Here is an 8528-nt window from a genome sequence, read left to right as displayed (position 1 = left end):
TTTGTTCACGCATATGCAGGTGAAGACTAACTTCATCTAAGAGTTTTAACCTTTGTCGGTATAGTGTTGTTATGATTTTAATAAAAATTGTAATGATTGATAAATAATTGCAGTACAATGCCCAAACATGTTTTCTATGGTCAATATTGGTTAGGTTGATTGGCGATGATGGTTCGATGGTTTGTCACCTAATGCCAAAATTGATAAAAATCTTTTAGTAAAGACAACACGTTTCTAGCTACATAGATGAGGTCATAGCAACCACATTTGGTGGGTTTGAATATGCTCAATCGGTTTACATGGGACTACCTCAAATTAATAGGTAGTCCCTCAAAAAAAAGTGAACGAAATTTTTTATATCCGAATAACTTTATTTAGGTTCATAGTTCAATTTCCTTATTTTAATTAGTTATTTCTTACTTTGAACTAAAAATGAGAAAAAAGTTGTTTACCAAAAAAATCGTTAATATTTTCCTAAAATAGGTGAAGTTTACTTAAATTGCGTTCATAAGTTTCTGAAATAAGTAAACTTTTTTTTTTTTAAATTGCGTTGAACTTCATATCACCGCTAAAGACACTTTAACAATTTTTAACTCTAATTTTTTCCTTCAAACTATGGAATTTTCTTAAACAACAGAAAAAATATAAGTATACATATATTTAAATCTAGACCAATTTGGACAAATTTTTACATTTTCTAAAAAAACTCTTATTTTGCAAAATTTTATTTCTATAGACAATTTTGTCAAAGTTTTATTTCTGCAGACAATTTTGTAAAAATTTTATTTCTGCGAAAAGGTGTACATTTTATTTCTATAGCAAATTTTGCCAAAATTTTATTTCTGTGGAAAATTTTGTCAAAATTGTATTTCTATAGAAAATTTTGTCAAAATTTTATTTCTATTGAAAATTTTATTTCTATAAAAAACGTTGTCAACATTTTATTTCTATAGAAAATTTTGTCAAAATTTTATTTCTATAGAATATTTTGTCAAAATTTCATTTCTATAGAAACTTTTGTAAAAATTTTATTTCCATAGAAACTTTTTATTCTACAGAAAATTTTGTCAAAATTTTATTTCTATAAAAAACTTTGTCAACATTTTTTTCTATAGAAAATTTTGTCAAAATTGTATTTCTATAGAAAATTTTGTAGAAAAATTTATTTCTATAGAAAATTTTGTCAAAGTTTTATTTCTATAGAACATTTTGTCAAAATTTTATTTCTATAGAAAAATTTTGTCAAAACTTTATTTATATAGAACATTTTGTCAAAATTTTATTTCTATAGACAATTTTGTCAAAATTTTATTTCTATAGAAAATTTTGTCAAAATTTTATTTCTATAGACACTTTTGTCAAAATTTTATTTCCATAGAAGATTTTGTCAAAATGTTATTTCTATAGAAAATTTTGTCAAAATTTTATTTCTATAGAAAATTTTGTCAAAATTTTATTTCTATAGAAAATTTTGTCAAAATTTTATTTCTATAGAAAATTTTGTCAAAATTTTATTTCTATAGACACTTTTGTCAAAATTTTATTTCCATAGAAAATTTTGTCAACATTTTATTTCTATAGAAAATTTTGTCAACATTTTATTTCTATAGAAAATTTTGTCAAAATTTTATTTCTATAGACACTTTTGTCAAAATTTTATTTCCATAGAAAATTTTGTCAACATTTTATTTCTATAGAAAATGTTGTCAACATTTTATTTCTATAGAAAATTTTGTCAAAATTTTATTTCTATAGACACTTTTGTCAAAATTTTATTTCCATAGAAAATTTTGTCAACATTTTATTTCTATAGAAAATTTTGTCAACATTTTATTTCTATAGAAAATTTTGTCACAATTTTATTTCTATAGGTAATTTTGTCAAATTTTATTTATATAGAAAATTTATTGAATTTTTTTTATAGGAAATTTTGACAAATTTTATTTCCATAGAAAATTTTGTTCAACTTTTATTCTATAGGAAATTTTGTCAATACTTTATGTCTATAGGAAAAATTTAAATACTTTATGTCTATAGGAAAAATTTTCAACAGTTTAGTCCGTACAAATTTTTTCAAAATTTTATTTCTATAGAAACTTTTGTCAAAATTTTTTTCCATAGAAGATTTTGTCAAAATTTTATTTCTATAGAAAATTTTGTCAAAATTTTATTTCTATAGAAAATTTTGTAAAAATTTTATTTCCATAGAAACTTTTGTCAAAACTTTATTTCCATAGAAGATTTTGTCAAAATTTTATTTCCAAGAAGATTTTGTCAAAATTTTATTTCTATAGAAAATTTTGACAAAAGTTTAGTTCAATAGAACATTTATGAACAAGTACCTCTTTGCAAAATCTACCAAAATCAAGAATTCTTCCAATCTACAAAACAGTAAAAAATACACCATTTTTTGTAGAATTCTACCAACTGTGGAATCCGGCTCAGGGGCCGGCTCTAACCATTATTGATAAAGACACCAGTTGTGAACTTCCGTCTTATCACTGAGTGCTGCCCGATTCTATGTAAAGCTCAATGACAAGGGACCTTCTTTTTATAGCCGAGTCCGAACAGCGTTCCACATTGTAGTGAAACCACTTAGAGAAGCTTTGAAACCCTCACAGATGTCACCAGCATTACTGAGGTGGGATATTCCACCGCTGAAAAACTGTTTGGTGTTTGATCGAAACTGGATTTGAACACACGACCCTATGTATGCAAGGCGGGCATGCACCACGGTGGCTTCCTTTCTGGGTGTGTGAGTAGTACTTAAAACAATTTCTAAGGATGAAAATTAGCTTAAGGGCTCAAATTCAAAATTGTTAGATGTAAAATGTACCTTAAACAATTTCTAAATAACTAAATGTTGTCTATGCCATGGTAGCTGACATGAGTGCTACACGCCAAAAAAATGGGAACCCACCATGAAAAAATGTAGAATATTTTTTTTTTTGCGTACATTAGTTAAATTGACTAAAATGTTAACTAAATATATTAACTAAAATATATTACTTTTGTCAAATTGTAGAAAATTTATTAAAAATAATATTTTTTCGGTTACTTAAGAAAATTTAATATTTTGAAGGAATAAATGGAGTTAAAAATTGTTAAAATGTCTTTAGCGATATACGAAGTTATAGATAGACACCAATTAAGAACATTTGAGAAAATATAAACAAATTTTTAAAAAATTTACCCATTTTAGAAAAATATTAACTATCTTATGAGAATGTTGAAATTAGTCAAATTGTGTACATAACAGGGCTGTGGAGTTGAGTCAATTTTGCTCGACTCCGAGTCCAGCATTTTTCGGTCTATATGTTTATTGTATTAAAATGTACCGTTATCAACAATAAAAATATAAAAATAAAAAGTTTCAAGCTACTCAGATAGAAACTGAGCCTAGATCTATATGGGGGTTATATTAAAATATTGACCGATATGAAGCATAAAAAATTAAATGAAGCATAAAAATTGAAATGAAGCATAAAAAATGAAATGAAGCATAAAAAATTGCTAAATTCATGTCTCCCACAAAGTAGTTCAAAATTTCTTTAAATTTGTAAATTTTACTACAAATGCGCCCATCTTGAACTTCGTATGGCACTAAAGACATTCTTGCAATTTTGAACTCCCATTTTTTTCCTTCAAACTACAAAATTTTCTTTAACAAATGAAAAAATTAATATGTCTAGTAAATTTTCTTGAATTTGTCGAAAAATATTTCCTTATTTTTGTGATATCAGCGTGCTGTCAGCGTTTGTAATAATGTTTAACCCCTAAAGGTGAGTACTATGTTTGGTTTTTTTCACCAAAACACTAAATTAAAAGTACAAATATATTTATGACGACGATTATATTTTGATCAAGTCTTGCCAAATAATGGATGGAAAAGATCTAAGGAATTGATTGCAAATAATTGTATATTTCTAAATTTATTAATTAAAAAAAGTAACCGTGAAAACAAGCTGGGTTTCAACTTGAAAACTGAACATAGTACTCAGTTAACCCTTAAATGCGCATTGTTTATCACATAAGATACAACCAGAAAACAAAAATTCGTACGTCTTAAAATTTTGACCGAATTTTATGAAATCAAGTTTCTTGTATTTAAGAAATAATAACAGTATTTTTAAAAATATGTTTTTTCCGTTTTTTGTAGTACTTCTGAATAATCGGCAGTCAAATTGAAAATCAAATTTTGAACAGAAATTCAATTAAAAAAACTACAAATTTGAAGATAAATTAAATTTACCAGATTTGAAAGTAATGTTGGTAAAAAAACTGTATAGTGTAAAAATATCTCTATTATCTACTTAAATCAAATTGTTTATTTGTAATTAAAAACTTAGTTTAATGTACACTGTATTTTTTAAGATACTATCACTATTTTTTTCAAAAACACACATTTTTGTTAACGTAGTATGAACAAGTTCTTTTTTACCATTTTGCATATTATATGTTTTTTCTGAGGATTCGGTGATCTTGTGCATTAAAGGGCAGTGTTGCCAGTATTATGGATTTTCCCCCAAATTGGGGATATTTTTTCGTGAATGGGGACGAAATTTCTGAGTTGGGGCTTGGGGATTCGGTGGGGAATTTCCATAAATTTGGTCATTTTTTTCGAAAAATCGGTTTAATCTTTTTTAAGAAAAAAATTATTTCTATAGGAAATTTTGTTAAAATTCCATTCCTATAGAAAATTTTGTCAAAATTTCATTTCTATAGAAAATTTTTTGACAAAATATTGTCAAAATTTTACTTCTATAGAAAATTTTGTCAAAATTATATTTCTGTATAGACAATTTTCCAAAATGTTATTTCTGTATAGAAAATGATCTCTCAAATTTTTTTTTTGTTCTACATAGAAAATTTTTTCAAAATTTAATTTCTATTTAGAAATTTTCTCAATTTTTTTCTATATAGAAAATTTTCTCAAAATTTTATTTCTATATCATTTTCATACCTCCAGCATTTGGAAGACGATCACCAGTCTCTTGGTGTTGTGGTTCGAAATCTTGATCTTATTGCAGCTAGTTGAATTTGACAAAATTTTAATTTTTAATTTATTACTGATTTGCTACAGCAGAGCCCTTTGCCTTATTTTTTTTAACTTGTCAAAAAAGTATTGGGGATTTTTGTGAGGAATTTAAGTTTAAATTGGGGATTTTTGGGGACGAAAACATCACAATTTGGGGACATGAGCCAGAAAAATACTGGCAACTCTGTTTAAAGGTTAAAATTTTCTAAAAATAATCTTAACTTTCTAAAATTAACCAAAATGTTTTTTCCTGGTGGGTTTACTGTTTTTTCATGTATATGTCAAATACGTTTCCACAGATCATCTCTGGTCAAGTCGAATGAATGTGGAGGCTTCTATGCACTCAAAACCGTACTAATTTATGGATCCCAAATAGCTCTAAATTCAAAGATTCTGGCAAATCAACGTTGAAGGTTGGAAAAAACTAGAGTTTTTGGCAAAACCAGAATAACCATATCCGAAGCGCTCTAGAATCCAATTAAGAAGATCAGTTAATATGTGAGTGATATATAACGAAAATTGTCCTACAGACCCATCTTCTTCGAAAATCGATATTTCAATATGTTATAAATGTAAAATGTAAAAGTTATGGTTGTGGGCATTAAAATGGATCGATTCATCCCACCTTTTAGCCTAACTTTCTAGAAGACATTAAAGATCCTCATCATTGATAGCTGGCGCATACTTACAGTCAATCCGTTGTTGTTGTTCTTGTTGTTGTAACAGTTTTTAATGTAGTTTCATCCATTTTGTTCTATGCTTGTGTAGTTCAGCTGGTAGCCAGATCAAGGAACTCTGCGACAAGGATGGGGTGTGTCCAGAGTGATCTGGTAGTGAGACGGTAGGCTTAGCTGGGCAAGCAAATAGGTGACGAGTGTCATGTGGCCCTTGATTACATATGGGACACACGTCATCTATGCTGCTATCAATTACTGATAAGTATGAATTGAGGCGGCTGCACTTGCCTGATCTTAATTGGGCCAAAACTACCCTTGTCTGCCGTGGGAGGTATCTCTCCTCCAGTGCAATGGGCGGCGGTCGGACTCCGAGAACAGGATTAACCTTGTAGCTTCTCACCGCTTCAGCTACAGTATCCTCATGAATGCTGTTCAGACCTGTCTGGTATGCTGCCTGATCTAGAGGCTCTCTTTTGTAACGCTGGATCTCGGGCTCTAGAAGGTGAAGATCAACCTTACATTCCTGGGTGGAGGTTGTCTATCTACAAGATGGTGATTCGGATGACAACTTCGATGGCAACCCAAGAGGTACTGCTTTGACAACATGTAGTTGTGTCGACGCACTGGGATGATCTTGGTCTCCGCATAAAGGTGATCCAGGGGTGTACTGCGGAGACATCCTGTTGCGGTTCTAAGGGCAGCGTTCTAACAGGTCTGTATGTTATTCCACTGCGTATCGCTCGTTTACCACTGACCGGCCAATTGCCTTATATGTAGTTAACAAGGTTTCTTTGTCCGCACCCCAAGTGCTGCCGGAAAGCGACTTGAGGACCTTGTTTCTACCTCGGAGCTTTTTACAAATTGCAGTGGCATGGGCGGACGACCTATAAAGGCTGTCAAATGTGACCCCGAGAATCTTGGGTAATTTGTTGTCGGAATTGTTTCGCCATCGACCCTGACATTCAACTGCCTGCGTACTTCCACCGTCCATGTAGTGAATAGTGTGGCTGAGGATTTGGTGGGAGATATCCTCAAATTTCTTGCAGTGAAATAACTGGTAAGATCAGCGAGGTAGACATTTAATCGATCGCAAATGTCATCAACAATGGGCCCGGATGCCATGATTGTGCAATCGTCCGCATAAGACACAATCTCGACGCCGTCAGGAAGGGGTGGAATCGAGGACAGGTAGAGGTTAAACAGTGCCGGAGATATCACCCCGCCCTGGGGAACTCCCTGTTTAACTCTACGGGGTTTTGACTTCTTGTCCCTGAATTCCACGTACGACTGGCACATATAATTCAGAACCCAACGCTTCGTTACTGCCGGTAGGTACGTGTTCTCGATGTCCTCGAATGTGGCATGGTTGACCGTATCGAACGCTTTCGATAGGTCAAGCGCCACGAGGACCGTCCTATGACACGGTTTGGGCTGATTAAGTCCCCTATTGATATGTGTCGAAATGGCATGTAAGGCTATCGTCGTACTGTGTACAGGGATGGAAAATGCAGTACTATAGTACTTTTTTCAATACTTATTCACCCTGATGAGTACCGTAGTACCCCCGCGAATGATTTAGTACCTTTTGTATAGACATTTTTTTTGACTCGATATCGGAATTGTGGTACAATAGTTTTGACAAAATAATTTTAATATAAGTCTTTTGCTTATTTGGCAAAACAGACAAGTTAATGCGGGAAGAAAATTTTGATATTGTAAAAGCCAAAAACACGATTTTATTGAATTTCAAGAATGTTTTAGTCGAAAAAGCATGTGTTTCTATACTAAGCTTCACACGAACAATTTCTAGATGAGAAGTTATCGATCGCATACTAAAATAATGCGAACCATTCGTCAGTCACGGTCGAAAGTTGAGGCAAAAATAATCTACCAACATTTCTTATCAAAAACTACCAAAAAATATTATTTTCCAAAAATTTGTTTCTTCAGAAAATTTTGCCAAAATTTTACTTCTACAGAAAATTTTGTCAAAATTGTTTTCTTTTGGAAAATTTAGTCAACATTTTATTTTTATAGAAAATTTTATTTCTATAAAAAATTTTGTTAAAATTTTATTTCATTAGACAATTTTGTCAACATTTTATTTCATTAGAAAATTTTCGCAAAAATTTATTTTTATTTATCTACAGAAAATTTATGATGTACCATGAAGTACATCTGTGGCAACCGTGATTACAATACTACGGTAGTCTTTGTAAGCGGATATAAAATTAAAAAAATATTTAAAATTGAGGAGTTGACAAACAAAATTTTATTGTCTTTAAAATTCAGTCTAAAGCAGCTCTTGACAATAATCTTCCAATGGAATTTTTGTTGAAATTTAGTGAAAAGTACTTTTTTGCTCAAAAAAATACCTTTTTTGTACTTTCTTAAAAATTGTATTTTCCATCCCTGACTGTGTACCTTACGGAATCCATGTTGATGGTGGACAGAGAAGGGATATCGGTCTGTACGATTCACCTTTACTCGAATCTTTGCCTGGCTTCAGTTGTGGAATCACTCTTTCCATCTTGAGGACAAATTGAGGAGTCTGGTCATGTACTCAACTCCCAGTATTCCCAGATGCTTCAGCATTAGCATTGAAATTTCGTCGGGGCCCAGCGCCTTAGATGGTTTCGCCCTGATTTAACAGTCAATCCGTCATTTCCATCGTCGTGGTGTATCGACCAAATATTCATAAATTTAAAAGATTTTTTTATTTAAGGTAAAGTTGGTTCAGTTATACTATAACTGTCTTAGGGTCTGATCGACTATGTTACATTCATGCAGAAATAAAAATAAATAAATAAACG

The sequence above is a fragment of the Haematobia irritans genome, chromosome 3 (assembly GCF_050003625.1).
Source record: "Haematobia irritans isolate KBUSLIRL chromosome 3, ASM5000362v1, whole genome shotgun sequence".
Classification (NCBI taxonomy): Eukaryota; Metazoa; Arthropoda; class Insecta; order Diptera; family Muscidae; genus Haematobia; species Haematobia irritans.
The sequence above is the reverse complement of the archived record's forward strand: the minus strand, read 5'-3'. Positions refer to the sequence as shown.